The 14,034-nt window shown below is 49.4% G+C and overlaps 1 protein-coding gene across 3 annotated transcripts in view; it reads right to left on the bottom strand.

Annotated features, from left to right (window-relative positions):
• The window catches only part of ARHGEF25 (Rho guanine nucleotide exchange factor 25), a 1,011,938-nt gene that overhangs the window by 651,401 nt on the left and 346,503 nt on the right, over positions 1 to 14,034 (bottom strand). The gene's annotated exons all lie outside the window — the stretch shown is intronic.

The following is a 14,034-nucleotide window of genomic DNA, read 5'->3' as shown; positions in this document are numbered from 1 at the left end:
ATAGGAATGTATGCACACACACACACACACACACAGACACGCACGCGCGTGCACGAGTGCGCGCATGTACCTTCTACAATGTAACAAAAGATTGTCTTTAAAATGTCTGTAACAGCGCCCTGATGCCTACGGATTGGGTGTGCTATACAGAATATACAAATAAATAAATAAGTGTGCGTGTGGGCACCACGTGCATGGTTAAATGCTGAACTTTAAGAACAGCATGATGCACAACTGGGTTACATATTTAGAAGCAGTGTTTCAAGTAGGCATGCAGAGCTAATTCAGAAATGACAAGGGCTGCATCCACAATGCCTGACATTAGAATGCAGCCCTTCTGAGAACCCCACCAGGCAGGAAGTGGAGGCGGGGGCATGGCAGAAAGGAAAATGAAGATTGGAGGAAAGAAACAATTAGGCCTGGATGGGGAAACAAAAAGCCACAAGGGTGCTTGGCGGAAAATAAAAGGGGATGTGAGAAGGGAAGAGAAAATGGGAAGGAAAGCGAGAAGCGATGATGGGGGAAAGAAGGTGGAATAAAGAAAAGGGGCTGAGATCATGGAGAAAAGAAGATGGGATTAAGGCTGCATAAAAGAAAATGGGAATAAAGGCTGGGGAAAGGAGAAAAGGGAACGGAGGGGGAAAAGAGCAAAGTTGGACAGAGATGAGAAGGAACGCAGAAGATAACAAATAAGGAAAGGCAGAGAGGGAATGGGTTGTGGAAAGGAGGGGGGTGAAGATATATGGAAAATAAAGTGGGAATAGTGTTAAGTAAAGAGAATGGTAAAGGTTGGGATACCAATGGTAACCCTGAGGATGTGGAAAAGGGAAACAGGAAGGCAGGATGAGGAAAAGAAAGGATAAGGGAATTTGAGGATTAAAAAAAGGGAAAGAGGGTGAGGAAAAGGCTCTGAAAGAATGGAGAAAAGAAAGGGGTGGAAGGATGTGGAAAAGGGAGAAGGGGTGGAAATGGGAGAGCGGGGAAGTGAAAAGAAGTAGAAAAAGGGGACGGGAGCCTGGGCAAAAGAAAAGGGATGGGAGGATTACAAAAAGAAAGGGGGTGGAGGATTTAGAAAGGAAAAGGTGATCGGAGGATGCATAAAATAAAGGGTGTTGGGGGAATGCAGAAAGGAAAGGGTGACAGGAAGATGCAGAAAAGAAAAGGATTGGAGGATGCATAAAAGAAAAGAGGATGCAAGGGTACAGGTAAGAAAGGGTGACAGGAGGATGCTGATAAGAAAAGAGAATGGAAGGCTGCAGGTAAGAAACAGCGATGGGGATGCAGAACAGAAGAGTGGATTGGAGTATGCAGAAAAGTTAATGTTGAAAAGAAAAGTGGATGGAGAGCAGAAAAGAAAAGTGGATGGGAGGATACAGAAAAGAAAAGGAGATGGAAGGGGGCAGATAAGAATAGGTGATTTGAGGATGCAGAAATGAAGAGTGGATGATAGGCTGCAGAAAAGAAAAGGGGATGAAGGGGCTGGTAAGAAGAGGTGATTTGAGGATGCAAAAATAAAGAGCGGATCGGAGGATTCAGAAAAGAAAACATGATAGGGATGCAGAAAAGAAAAGTGGGTGGGAGGATACAGAAAATAGGAAATGAAAAGGCGATGGGTATGCAGAAAAGAAGAGTGGATGCGAGGATGCAGAAAAGAAAAGGGGATGGGAGGATGCAGAAAAGAAAAGGTGGCGGGGATGGAGAAAAGAAGAGCGGATGGGGAATACAGTGAAAAAAGGTGGATGGGGAGCAGAAAAGAAAAGGAGATGGAAGGGGGCAGATAAGAATAGGTGATTTGAGGATGCAGAAATGAAGAGTGGATGGGAGGCTGCAGAAAAAAAAAGGTATGGAACGGTGCAGAAAAGAAAAGCTGTTGGGGATGCAGAAAAGAAGAGTGGATGGGAGGATATAGAAAAGATAAATGGATGGGGAACAGAAAAGAAAAGTGATCGAAGGATGGATGCAGAACAGAAAAGGTCATGAGAGGATGCAGAAAAGAAAAGGTGATGGGGATGCAGAAAAGAGAAGGTTGATGAAAGGGTGCAGGTAAGAAAAGGTGATGGGGATGCAGAAAAAAGAGTGTATGGGAGGATGCAGAAAAGCAAACGGGATGATGGATGCAGAAAAGCAAACGGGATGATGGATGCAGGTAAGAATAGGTGATTGGAGGATGCAGGAATTAAGAGTGGAGGAGAAAATAAAGCGTGATAGGGATGCAGAAAAGAAGAGTGGATGGGGAGCAGAAAAGAAGAGTGGATGGGGAGCAGAAAAGAAGAGTGGATGGGGAGCAGAAAAGAAGAGTGGATGGGACGATGCAGAAAAGAAGAGTGGATGGGGAGCAGAAAAGAAGAGTGGATGGGGAGCAGAAAAGAAGAGTGGATGGGGAGCAGAAAAGAAGAGTGGATGGGGAGCAGAAAAGAAGAGTGGATGGGGAGCAGAAAGGAAGAGTGGATGGGGAGCAGAAAGGAAGAGTGGATGGGGAGCAGAAAAGAAGAGTGGATGGGGAGCAGAAAAGAAGAGTGGATGGGGAGCAGAAAAGAAGAGTGGATGGGACGATGCAGAAAAGAAGAGTGGATGGGGAGCAGAAAAGAAGAGTGGATGGGACGATGCAGAAAACAAAAGGGGATGCAACGATGCGGAAAAGAAACTGATGGGAAAATACAGAACAGAAAAGGGGCTGTTGTAAAGGGTGTGGAAAAATAAGAAAAGTGGGGTAAACAAAGAGAAAGGGGAGCTGGGGGAAGCAGAAAATAAAAGCAGAGGAAGGGGGAATGAAAGGAGAGCATGAGGTAAACCATTGGGGCAAAATGGTAGACCATTTTTCCCTCCAGTGGGGCGGGAAGTCAGCGCTCACCGGTAATGTCTGCTGCGAAAGCGGGGCCATAGGCCAAGGAAGGCTCCAGGGTGAGGGGGGTCAGGCCAGGTTTAGGTATCAGGATATCAGTTTGGCCCGACCCTGCCCCTTATGTTTGGGTGAGTCACTCTGGTTTTGGCCGTGTTTGGCCCACCCCTCGGCTGGCTGACAGAAAGTGGCATGTGGCCAAGTAGCTTCTCACATTCTCGGGCCTATGGGGGCAGGAGACACTAGATTCTATTCATCCAGTCTCATAATCAAGTTTTGTATACAACTGATGCAACATTATGTTGAATATAATGAATCTATAACCATAGCAAATGGTCCCCCATGAGCCGGCCTTGTCTGTGGTCATTTTGCAGCAGGCACCACTCGCCCGCATTGGAGGTCTATCAACAAGAGTCTTCCAAGTGCCTCGGGCAGAAATATCATCATAGCGCTACACTAAATACAGGGCCGGAGAACGAGTATGGTATCAGGCCTCCAGTCCAGTCCTGGAGGGCACACCAGGATTTGGGGATAACCACTGACTGTCTAAGTAAGGCCCATTTACAGTCACTGTAGTTCGTGTGGATATGCTGAATACATGGAATGGATTTGGCTCTGTAGGAACGGCATTGGAGACAGTGTTAGTTCAACATGGAAAGGGGCAGACTAAATGGACCTGGTGATGGTAAATGGCCACCTCCTGATGCCCTCCAGTGTCCAATGCAGGGGTCTGCAACATTTGGCTCCCCAGATGTTTTTCGACTACAACTCCAATCATTCTTAACCAGCATAGTCAATAGCCTGATATCATGGGAATTGTAGTCCTAAACATCTGGAGAGCCAAAGATTGCAGACCTCTGGTCTAATGCATTCATTTTTTTACCCTCAGTATACCACACCTCTTGCTCTGTGTTTCAGGGGGAGGGGGAGTTTGCCAGCAAGCTTGATCAAGGAGTTTGATCCATAACTCTTGCCAAAACACCAGGGAACGCATGTGGTTTGGCTCATGCTGTCGGGCCTAAAGACTCTGCTCGCCAGCAGTGAGTGTCTAAGTCATCTCCAAGACTGAGTTTCCAACAGGTCTTGCACACAGACCCTTCCAGGAAGCAGGGCACCCACCAGGGCCTGCCCCTAGAGCTGGCTTGCTGCAGCAAAGGAAGAGGGCGTGAACCCCACTTTCCGTCACACCTGCGCCCTCAGCTGAGAGGCTCTCATCGCAGAAGGCCAGGTGGGCGTTGCTGGTGCACCCACTGGTGCCAGCGAGGTAGGTGGCCAATGGACGTCCGGCATCCGTCCCCATTGCACCTCTGCCTCTCAGCTGAGAGGCCCTCATTCCGGTTAAAGGCTACTTTCAAGCTGGGTGGCCTCTCACCGCTTCACATTCCACTGAGGGAAGTGGCCATGCACACCTTGCCACTGTGTTCTGGGGGACCCGAGGAATATACGGGGGTTACCTTGTATTATTCTCCTGGAAGCCATTACTTGCGGGAGTCCTCGTCCATTGGGGAGTCAACTTTTGAATTTACGGGGCGTGGGGGGCGAGGAGTGGTGTGCAACTGATCCGATTTTAGTGAGGTCCCATTTGATTGCTTCTCCCAACTAATTATGCGCGTTTGACGCAGGTGCCCCGCCGCAAGGAAATAACCCCTATTTTACATATACCCGGAGCACAGCCCCAAAAACTGTCCTTACAGCCCGAATGCCTGAATCGCACAGCCTCTGCAAATGTCAGAGTCGGGCCAGCTTGTTTGCGAACCTGTGACCTACAGGTTACACACGCGTGTCTACGGCACGGTCTCAAACCAACTGAGCACTCACGGCAGCAGACTATCGTGCCAGACACGCTGTGAAGTCTCGCGTCTTTTCCAGGGCTCCGCCCATAGCCGAGGGCGGGGCTGGGGTATCTATAGTTAGGATATGCTGCTGCTTTAAAAGCATAATAAACACTGACCTCATCCCTTGGCTCGGCTGGCAGCGAGCCGGGAAACGGGGGAGCGGTGTCGTTTTACAGACTGCGAACCGAATTATTAGATTAGCGGCAGGCCGCGGCGGCCAGGCTGGGCCCAGCGTTTCCAAAGAGGCGGCCGAGGGAAAGGCAGGCCCCCTGCCTGGCTGCGCCGTCTCTTCTGGTAGTTTGTTCCTATGCCCTTAAGGTTCAGCAGGGATGTCTGACCCGGCAGACCAGGTGTCTGGGGAAATTGTGATTTTCCCAGCAGTATTAGTAGATCTTGGAGCCTTGGCACCTTATGGCATACGGGGAGGGGGCCACAGGCAAGCAAACAGAGGGCCCAGCGTTCCCCGAAGTGCCCAACAACGCTGCACGCTACTCACACTGTCCACCACACAGCATCTCTCACTGCCCCAGTGCCAGTTCCTCAACAGGTTAGTTTTCACTAGTGTCACTCACTCAGCCCCTCACCCTGCCCAACAGCGCCAGATTCTCACGCTACCCACCAGTAGCAGCTCCTCGCACTGTCTACCAGTGGCACTTCACCAGAATGCCCACAAATGCCAGCTTCTCACACTACCCCCGAAGGCCAGCTTCTCACACTGGCCACAAGCGCAACTTTTCACACTGCCTAACTCCTCACAATGCCATGTCATCTCTTCTCACTAACCACTGGCATGGCCACGTTTTACAATGCCCTCGAGCACCAGCGGCCGTCACTGTTCACCAGCGCCCCCATTTTACATTGGCATTGCCCACAAGGTCCAGCTTCTCACACTGCCCACCAGGGTTAATTAACTCCTCTCAATGCCATTCTCCTCACTAACCACTGATGTGTCAGCTTCTTACACTACCCTCAAGTACCACCTCCCCACGATGTTCACCAGTGCCACCATCTCACACTGCCCACAAGTGCCAATTTCTCACACTGCCCAACGGTGTTAACTCCTCACAATGCCATGTCATCTCTTCTCAATAACCCCTGCCGTGTCAGCTTCTTACACTGCCCTCCAGCGCCACCTGCCCGCACTGTTCACCAGTGCCACCATCTCACACTGCCCAAAAGTGCAAGTTTCTCACACTGCCCACCAGGGTTACATCTTCACAATGTCATGTTATCTCTTCTCGCTAACCACTGGTATATCAGCTTCTTACACTCCCATTGAGCGCCACCTCCTCTCACTGTTCACCAGTGCCACCATCTCACACTGCCCACAGGTGTCAGTTTCTCACACTGCCCACCAGGGATAACCCCTCACAATGCCATGTCATCTCTTCTCAATAACCCCTGCCGTGTCAGCTTCTTACACTGCCCCCAGCGCCACCTCCCCGCACTGTTGACCAGTGCCACCATCTCACACTGCCCACAGGTGCCAGTTTCTCACACTGCCCACCAGGGTTACATCTTCACAATGTCATGTTATCTCTTCTCGCTAACCACTGGTATATCAGCTTCTTACACTCCCATTGAGCGCCACCTCCTCTCACTGTTCACCAGTGCCACCATCTCACACTGCCCACAGGTGCCAGTTTCTCACACTGCCCACCAGGGATAACCCCTCACAATGCCATGCCATCTCTTCTCAATAACCCCTGCCGTGTCAGCTTCTTACACTGCCCCCAGCGCCACCTCCCCGCACTGTTGACCAGTGCCACCATCTCACACTGCCCACAGGTGCCAGTTTCTCACACTGCCCACCAGGGTTACATCTTCACAATGTCATGTTATCTCTTCTCGCTAACCACTGGTATATCAGCTTCTTACACTCCCATTGAGCGCCACCTCCTCTCACTGTTCACCAGTGCCACCATCTCACACTGCCCACAAGTGCCAGTTTCTCACACTGCCCACCAGGGATAACTCCTCACAATGCCATGTCATCTCTTCTCAATAACCCCTGCCGTGTCAGCTTCTTACACTGCCCCCAGCGCCACCTCCCCGCACTGTTGACCAGTGCCACCGTTTCACACTGCCCACAGGTGCCAGTTTCTCACACTGCCCACCAGGGTTAGATCTTCACAATGTCATGTTATCTCTTCTCGCTAACCACTGGTATATCAGCTTCTTACACTCCCATTGAGCGCCACCTCCTCTCACTGTTCACCAGTGCCACCATCTCACACTGCCCACAGGTGCCAGTTTCTCACACTGCCCACCAGGGTTACATCTTCACAATGTCATGTTATCTCTTCTCGCTAACCACTGGTATATCAGCTTCTTACACTCCCATTGAGCGCCACCTCCTCTCACTGTTCACCAGTGCCACCATCTCACACTGCCCAGAGGTGCCAGTTTCTCACACTGCCCACCAGGGTTACAGCTTCACAATGTCATGTTATCTCTTCTCGCTAACCACTGGTATATCAGCTTCTTACACTCTCATTGATCGCCACCTCCTCTCACTGTTCACCAGTGCCACCATCTCACACTGCCCACAAGTGCCAGTTTCTCACACTGCCTAGCAGGGATAACTCCTCACAATGCCATGTCATCTCTTCTTAATAACCCCTGCCGTGTCAGCTTCTTACACTGCCCCCAGCGCCACCTCCCCGCACTGTTGACCAGTGCCACCGTTTCACACTGCCCACAGGTGCCAGTTTCTCACACTGCCCACCAGGGTTAGATCTTCACAATATCATGTTATCTCTTCTCGCTAACGACTGGTATATCAGCTTCTTACACTCCCATTGAGCGCCACCTCCTCTCACTGTTCACCAGTGCCACCATCTCACACTGCCCACAGGTGCCAGTTTCTCACACTGCCCACCAGGGTTACATCTTCACAATGTCATGTTATCTCTTCTCGCTAACCACTGGTATATCAGCTCTTACACTCTTATTGATCGCCACCTCCTCTCACTGTTCACCAGTGCCACCATCTCACACTGCCCACAAGTGCCAGTTTCTCACACTGCCTAGCAGGGATAACTCCTCACAATGCCATGTCATCTCTTCTCAATAACCCCTGCCGTGTCAGCTTCTTACACTGCCCCCAGCGCCACCTCCCCGCACTGTTGACCAGTGCCACCGTTTCACACTGCCCAAAAGTGCAAGTTTCTCACACTGGCCACCAGGGTTAACTCCTCACAATGTCCTGTCATCCCTTCCCCTAACCCCTGGCGTGTCAGCTTCTTACACTGCCCTCACTGTTGTCCAGTGCCAGGCCCACCCAAGGCCCTTCGCTGCTTTACCCTCCGCTGCGCGGGAAGTGGGACAAGAGACCTGCGAGAGGCTCACGCTTTGGGGAGAGGATCGCGCAAGCCCCATGGGTTTCGGTCTACTGGAAGGCGGTTTACTAACCCGGGCCGCATTCCACTGAAGTCGCCCGCCCGGCGCCCGGAAGACAGTCCGCTTATTCACGAGCAGGGAGCATCTCGGGCGCAGGGACCGCGCCTCCGCTGTCCATTCACGCTGGCGTCTGGGAGCCCTTTATTCTCCAAAAAATAACAACGCGGAACGCTTCCACCGCAAGGGAACAGCGCAGACGGCTTCGGTGCCCACACAGGTGGGGCTGACGTCATGAATGGAGCACTAGCCAGCCTTACCAAGATGAACCTGATTCCAGAGCCGTCTCCCACAGAACGCAGTCCTTAATGGCCTCCAATAGAGGTTCCGCTGACCCTAGCATAGCGCAACGTAAGCTGCGACTTCCCAGCAGCCCACAGGGGCGCCCCCTTGATCCTAGCAGGCTGGCGAGCAGTGCTTTCTGGTACGTGGGGTCCCCTCTCCACATCAGTGAAAGAGCCAGTTCTAAATACGGTTTCATCGAGTAGCCCCGAACTGCGGGTGTATCAGCTATACAAAGCCAACCGTGCACTGCATGCCAGGCGTGCAACCCCGCGCATGCTTCCTTTTGGAGCTGGGGTGCGCTGTTTGGCAGAGACGAGGAACCCACCCCCTGCCACCACTTCATTACCTCTTACAAACAGAGGGTAATGGTTCGAGAAAAGGCATGGCCTCAAGGACAGGAATTGTTGAAGTGCATTCCTAGCGCCTTGCAAGCACTAGGTGTCATCCTGGGCATGTCGTGTCCTCTACTTGGTACATGGGTATGTTCCCTGGTTCAGGTACTATGCTGCCCTTCTTTAGCACACATCATGTATATGGCTGCGCGGGCATGAGCACACGTGTTCTCTACTTGGTACACGCCTCGCCTGTTGTATACTGAGGTAAGCTTTGTGTGAACACTTCATCTCTTTTTGATAGTAAGCACAGGTCCCTCAAGTACACAGCTTCTCTGCTTAATACTGGCGCATGTTTGTGGATCATATTATAGTTGCTGGGGTAGATACATAGGGCCCAAATTTCTGCCCAGTTCAAAGTGAATGTGCACTGCTGAAAAGGGACTTGGCAGTGCCGACACATACCCATTCAAGGAACCATTTAAAGTGTGTTTTTGCAGTGCAAAGTCCAGGCAAAGTAATTTTGAACTGCAAAAATGACTGTGCGCTGACTTTGCCCGGACTTTGCAGTGCAAAAATACACTTTTCACGGTTCCATGAATCGGGATTTGTGTCGGCAGTGCGAAATCACTTTTCAGCAGTGCAAATTCACTTTGAACCAGGCAAATATTCCATAGATCAGGCCCTATACTCTAGCATGTCCTGGAGTATGCTCCTTGAGTCACAAACATCTCAACTTGCATATACTTCATGAGCGTGCAGCCCCTCCACTTTGCACTGGCGTGTGTTTTCTGTGAACAACCAGTTTGCCCTTTCTCCTTGGCACAGTGGTATGCTTCCTGTACCGCAATCATCTTCACTTGGCATAGGGTTACGCTTCATCTCATCTTGATACTATGGGTAAACTTCCCATACACACATATTCTTCAACTATATGTCAACATATACTGCATCATGCACACAACCCCCCCCCCCCCCCACTTGGCACTGGGGTGTGCTTCCTCATCTTCTGTACTTGGCACTGGTGTAGCCAATGCTTTCCATGCACACTTTCTTCACTTACACTGAGTGATGCAGTACATTTCTTGTGCACTTCTCTCCTATACTATCCAACATTGAAGAATGATGGATGTAAGGCTTTGAATAAATCATAACCACTGCACTGCTCTGGGCGCTCCTCAGACCGTCTCTGTTCAGCTTGAGAAGGAAAAGTGCATATGGGTGGGGTTTAATGACAGCCCCAGGATCAAATCAACTGAAAGGCCATGTTACGCCCAAAATGTGCAGATATACCTTCTTGTCATGGGAAGGCACACTGGCAGACTGAAAAACAAGCATACAAAATGTCAACAATGCTAATGTGCCTAGTGATTTCAAATATATGCACTTCTGCAATTGATGCAAGGAATATGTGAAAAATGAAACCAGGCTGCAGAAGTTAATTGGAAAGGCACATTGTGAGCTGACAGACAAAAGGACAGTATTTCATTTGCATCTGACACATATCATATTGCTGTTTTAAATTTAAATAAAGAGATATCCACATACTGACAGGGCTTTGCATGTGATTGATAAAGCCAAGACAAACTAAAGGCTTATTCTGCATGGAAAGCATGGCATTTGCAAACACAGAATAACCTTCACAAATGTGTCTGTTTCTAGAGGCATGACTTTAAGTTTCGATTTCCTGAGAAGGGTTCAATTTCTATTCAGAACACTTAAGTGACCAGGAAGGGATTTTATTGGGGCCTGTTCTCTGAGAAAAGCAACAGATCACCCATTAGCCTTGGGAAAAGAAAGGTTGATGACTTTACACCAGGCTAAAATCAACAACGGAGCAGCTGAGACTGTAGGAGATGCCCATGGAGCAATGAAACCTTAAACAAGAAATGAAGCTTAAAGGGATGTTTGATGGTTAGAATAATATGTATGTAGTTGTGTTGCTATAGATTTACAGGGAACAAATGGTTTGTATCTTTTCTTGAGATCTGTACATCACAGAAAAATAACGATCATTTTAAAACGCTTATCCCAATTTTGTTTTGTTGCCACAACGTCCATCAAAATTCGACCGTGGGAACTCAAGCTACAACCTAAAATGTATTTTTAGTGCCCCAGAAAATGTCACGAGACCGAAAATTGGAGAAGTGGTAGCATCGGGAATGATGTAACTGGGTGTAAAGTTTGGTGATACTGGCATTTGTCATTTTTAGGTAAAGTACAAAAAACTGTCAGTCAGACCTGCAACCTCCTGCCAAGACAGAAGTTAGTTAATTACAAGCAGCATGAGTAGAGGAACCCAACAATATAAATGTTGTTATGTTTATTTGTAAGATACCCGTTTTCATCATGTAGTGGCTTTTTAGGTGAACAATTTAAAAGTGTAAATAAAAATTCTGGTGGGGGGATTAAATTCTCCCATCATTTCAACTACCCAACTCCAGGGGCACATCCACAGTGACGAGCTGAGCCTTTGGGGTGCAGAGGACATTAGGGGTCCAATTAAAATTCACGGCTAATAGCTAACACCTCCTAATTTTAATATTTTGGAGGTGTGAATTTGAGGTTTTAAAAGTGGTTGCACAAGACCGGGAGGGAGAACTGCGTACAAATCTGGGTGAAATACTGAAAGAGGTTTGCCAAATTTAACCTTGCAGGACAGCTGCCTGAAGTCAACTTGGTGGAACTATTGAAAGCTGGATGGAGATTTAAAATTGCCTGGGAGACATCAATTGGGAAATACTAAAGAGGCTGTGATATTGACAAGGAGAGCAAGATGGAGGGATGAATACTGGTGGCTATCCATGACTGAAGTGCTTATTCAGATCCCTGTGCTTCCCCAAGAGAGGGCCCTGAAACACAGATGTCTTTCCTGAGCACTAAGCCCAGAAATTCCTGGTAAGAAGTTTGTCCAACAGAACCAAGTGTGGGGATTTGTTTGATTTAATACCGTACCATTAGTTAATGGGAGGGGGTATGGAAGTAGAGCCTCAGTATGTGTTGATAAATATCAGTTCAATTAATTCCCCTATGGCTAAATAACACATAGTGATTTTGTTAACATTTGAAATTCACAAGACTCGAACCCAGTGTGAATAAACACTATAGTCTGTTAATGTAATCGGGTACACCTATTTGCCTTGTCAACCCCAGAGTTCCGTAAAGAGAGGGGGTGTCCTTGTCTAAGAATGAAATTCCTAACTGCCACCATTGCACAGACCGGGCCTTTAAGCAGAGTGGTGCTGAATGCAATGGAAAGTCTGGGTTCTGGTGCTGGTTAGAGAAGTGCTTTGCTAAATGAAACAAAGTGTAGATCCTAATTGAAAAATGCACACACTCGCCTGTGAGTGAGAAAGTCACCCTGATAGAAGAGAGATTTTGTATTGCTTCAGGACGAAGAAGGAAGAAGGGTTTTATCAATCCAATATATTCTCAAAAGTCGGTGCTGCTTCCAAAACTGCTAGAATGTTCAAGTATGTCAAGTATGCAGGGAAATTAAACATATAAACAGCTGTAATTGTGAAATTGCTTGTGAAAATACAAAACGGTTGCAGTTGGTTTAAATCTAAAGCTTACTGAGGAATGCTAACGACCATGTAATGTTCCAAGGTATGGTATAATTTTGGGTTGACCTGTTTATTTTGCCTTTGTTCCATGTACATGAGCCCCAAAAGTGAAATCCCACAGAGGGAATGTTTGTATTGAAGATTTGTTTCGTGCCGCAGAGAAGGTGGTGCGTGTAATCATTTGGTGCACATATTAATTGAAACTATTATTTAACAAATATATATTCTTTATGCGCCCTGGCCTGGTTCTTGGCTTATTGGTGGCCCAGGGGGAGGGATCTACTTGGCTCTACATGAGTCATAGCCAGGGCTAGACTGGATCAGACAAATGATATATTGTGCATTGCTTAAACTGGGGGCAGGGGGAGAATGACCTCCCCATCTTAAGGGTAGTCTCTAAATGTAACATATGCACATCAGCCTTGGGCCCACCCCAAAAGGAGCAGCCCAAACGTAACTTTGCATTCTGGAACTTGAAATCCTGGATTTACCCATAATGAACCCAAGAATACAAGTCCCAGAATGCAATGTGCAATGTTAAAACTAAGACTAGATTGGTGTCTCAAAAAAAGTAATAGACAACAATAGCATGTATGCCTCAGAGCTATGACAACTATCACCCGGCTTCATCCAGGAATGACAGTAGGCGCTATTCTGCTCAGATCAGACCATGCACGCAGGGTACAGGTACTTCCAGCGGCTGCTGTGTATGGCAGATGAGGATGCGCCCATGCCTGGGGCACCGTGTGGGGGGCAGCTCCAGTGGTGATTGTCCCATAAGCAGACTGGCCTATGTGTCTCAGTGTGGGGGGGTCCTTGGCTGAGAACGGTCAGCCTTGTCCCAAGACACGACACATGCCCTGACCATCGACCTGACCCTGGAGGACGCCCTGTCCACAAGGTGCAGCCAATAAGCACGCTCCCCAATTCAGAGCAGGTCTGAGCGGCCCTGCAAGACAATAGGCCCAGGAGCTGACACCCCCACGAGAGCCCGGGCCTGGCCCTTCTTTGATTCTCCCTAGTATGCGGGATGGAGGCGCACAATACTCAACCTTGGCACTTCTTATTTTTATTAGCGCCGGCTGCCAGCCAGTGCCCCCTCCCCGAGGCTGGGAAAGGATGAGAGCAGCGCTTGGGTACGCAGGAAAGCGAGGAGCTGTCGAGACAAGCGCCGACTCGGCGGCACAACCCGAGCTATTCGCGAGCACAGCAAGCAGCAGGGCGCTGGGTGGCACCCGCGCCCAGCGTAACCTGTTGTGCCACCTCAAGCCACGTCCAAAGCGCTGTATGCTGCCTGGAAACGCTTCGGCGCTATCGGTGGATTCTACTGAGTGCCCACTGCTTTCAGCGACCTCCTCCCCCCATCCCCCTGGCAAAGTTACTACGGAGAGACGCTGGGTTTGGTGCCCGTGCCCACTTAGGCAGAGGTGAATACCAGCCTGGACGTGGACCACCCTCACCAAGGATGGGGCGGGTGAGATGCTGCAGCAGCGTGGCTGCTTTCATGATGCCACACGATGCCCAGCGCGGCTCCAGAGGCAGTGCCACGATGCGATGTGCCCACAGTGAATGCTATATGTTATGTGGCGGCTGTAAAACCCAACATGCTTCCCAAAGGCCGCTTCCAGGCGCACTAAACCTGCTGCCCACCGAACCACCCCGTGGAGTGCTCTGCTTGTGGACAGGCAGCTCCACCAGCCCTGGCAAAGTTACCAAAAGAGGCGTTCAGATGCGGGGGGGGGTCTGCGCTCCCTCCCTTGCAGCATTAGAGCGAAGGC

Source organism: Ambystoma mexicanum, chromosome 3q (genome assembly GCF_040938575.1).
Source record: "Ambystoma mexicanum isolate Mex_15411 chromosome 3q, UKY_AmexF1_1, whole genome shotgun sequence".
Classification (NCBI taxonomy): domain Eukaryota; kingdom Metazoa; phylum Chordata; class Amphibia; order Caudata; family Ambystomatidae; genus Ambystoma; species Ambystoma mexicanum.
The sequence above is the reverse complement of the archived record's forward strand: the minus strand, read 5'-3'. Positions and strand labels throughout refer to the sequence as shown.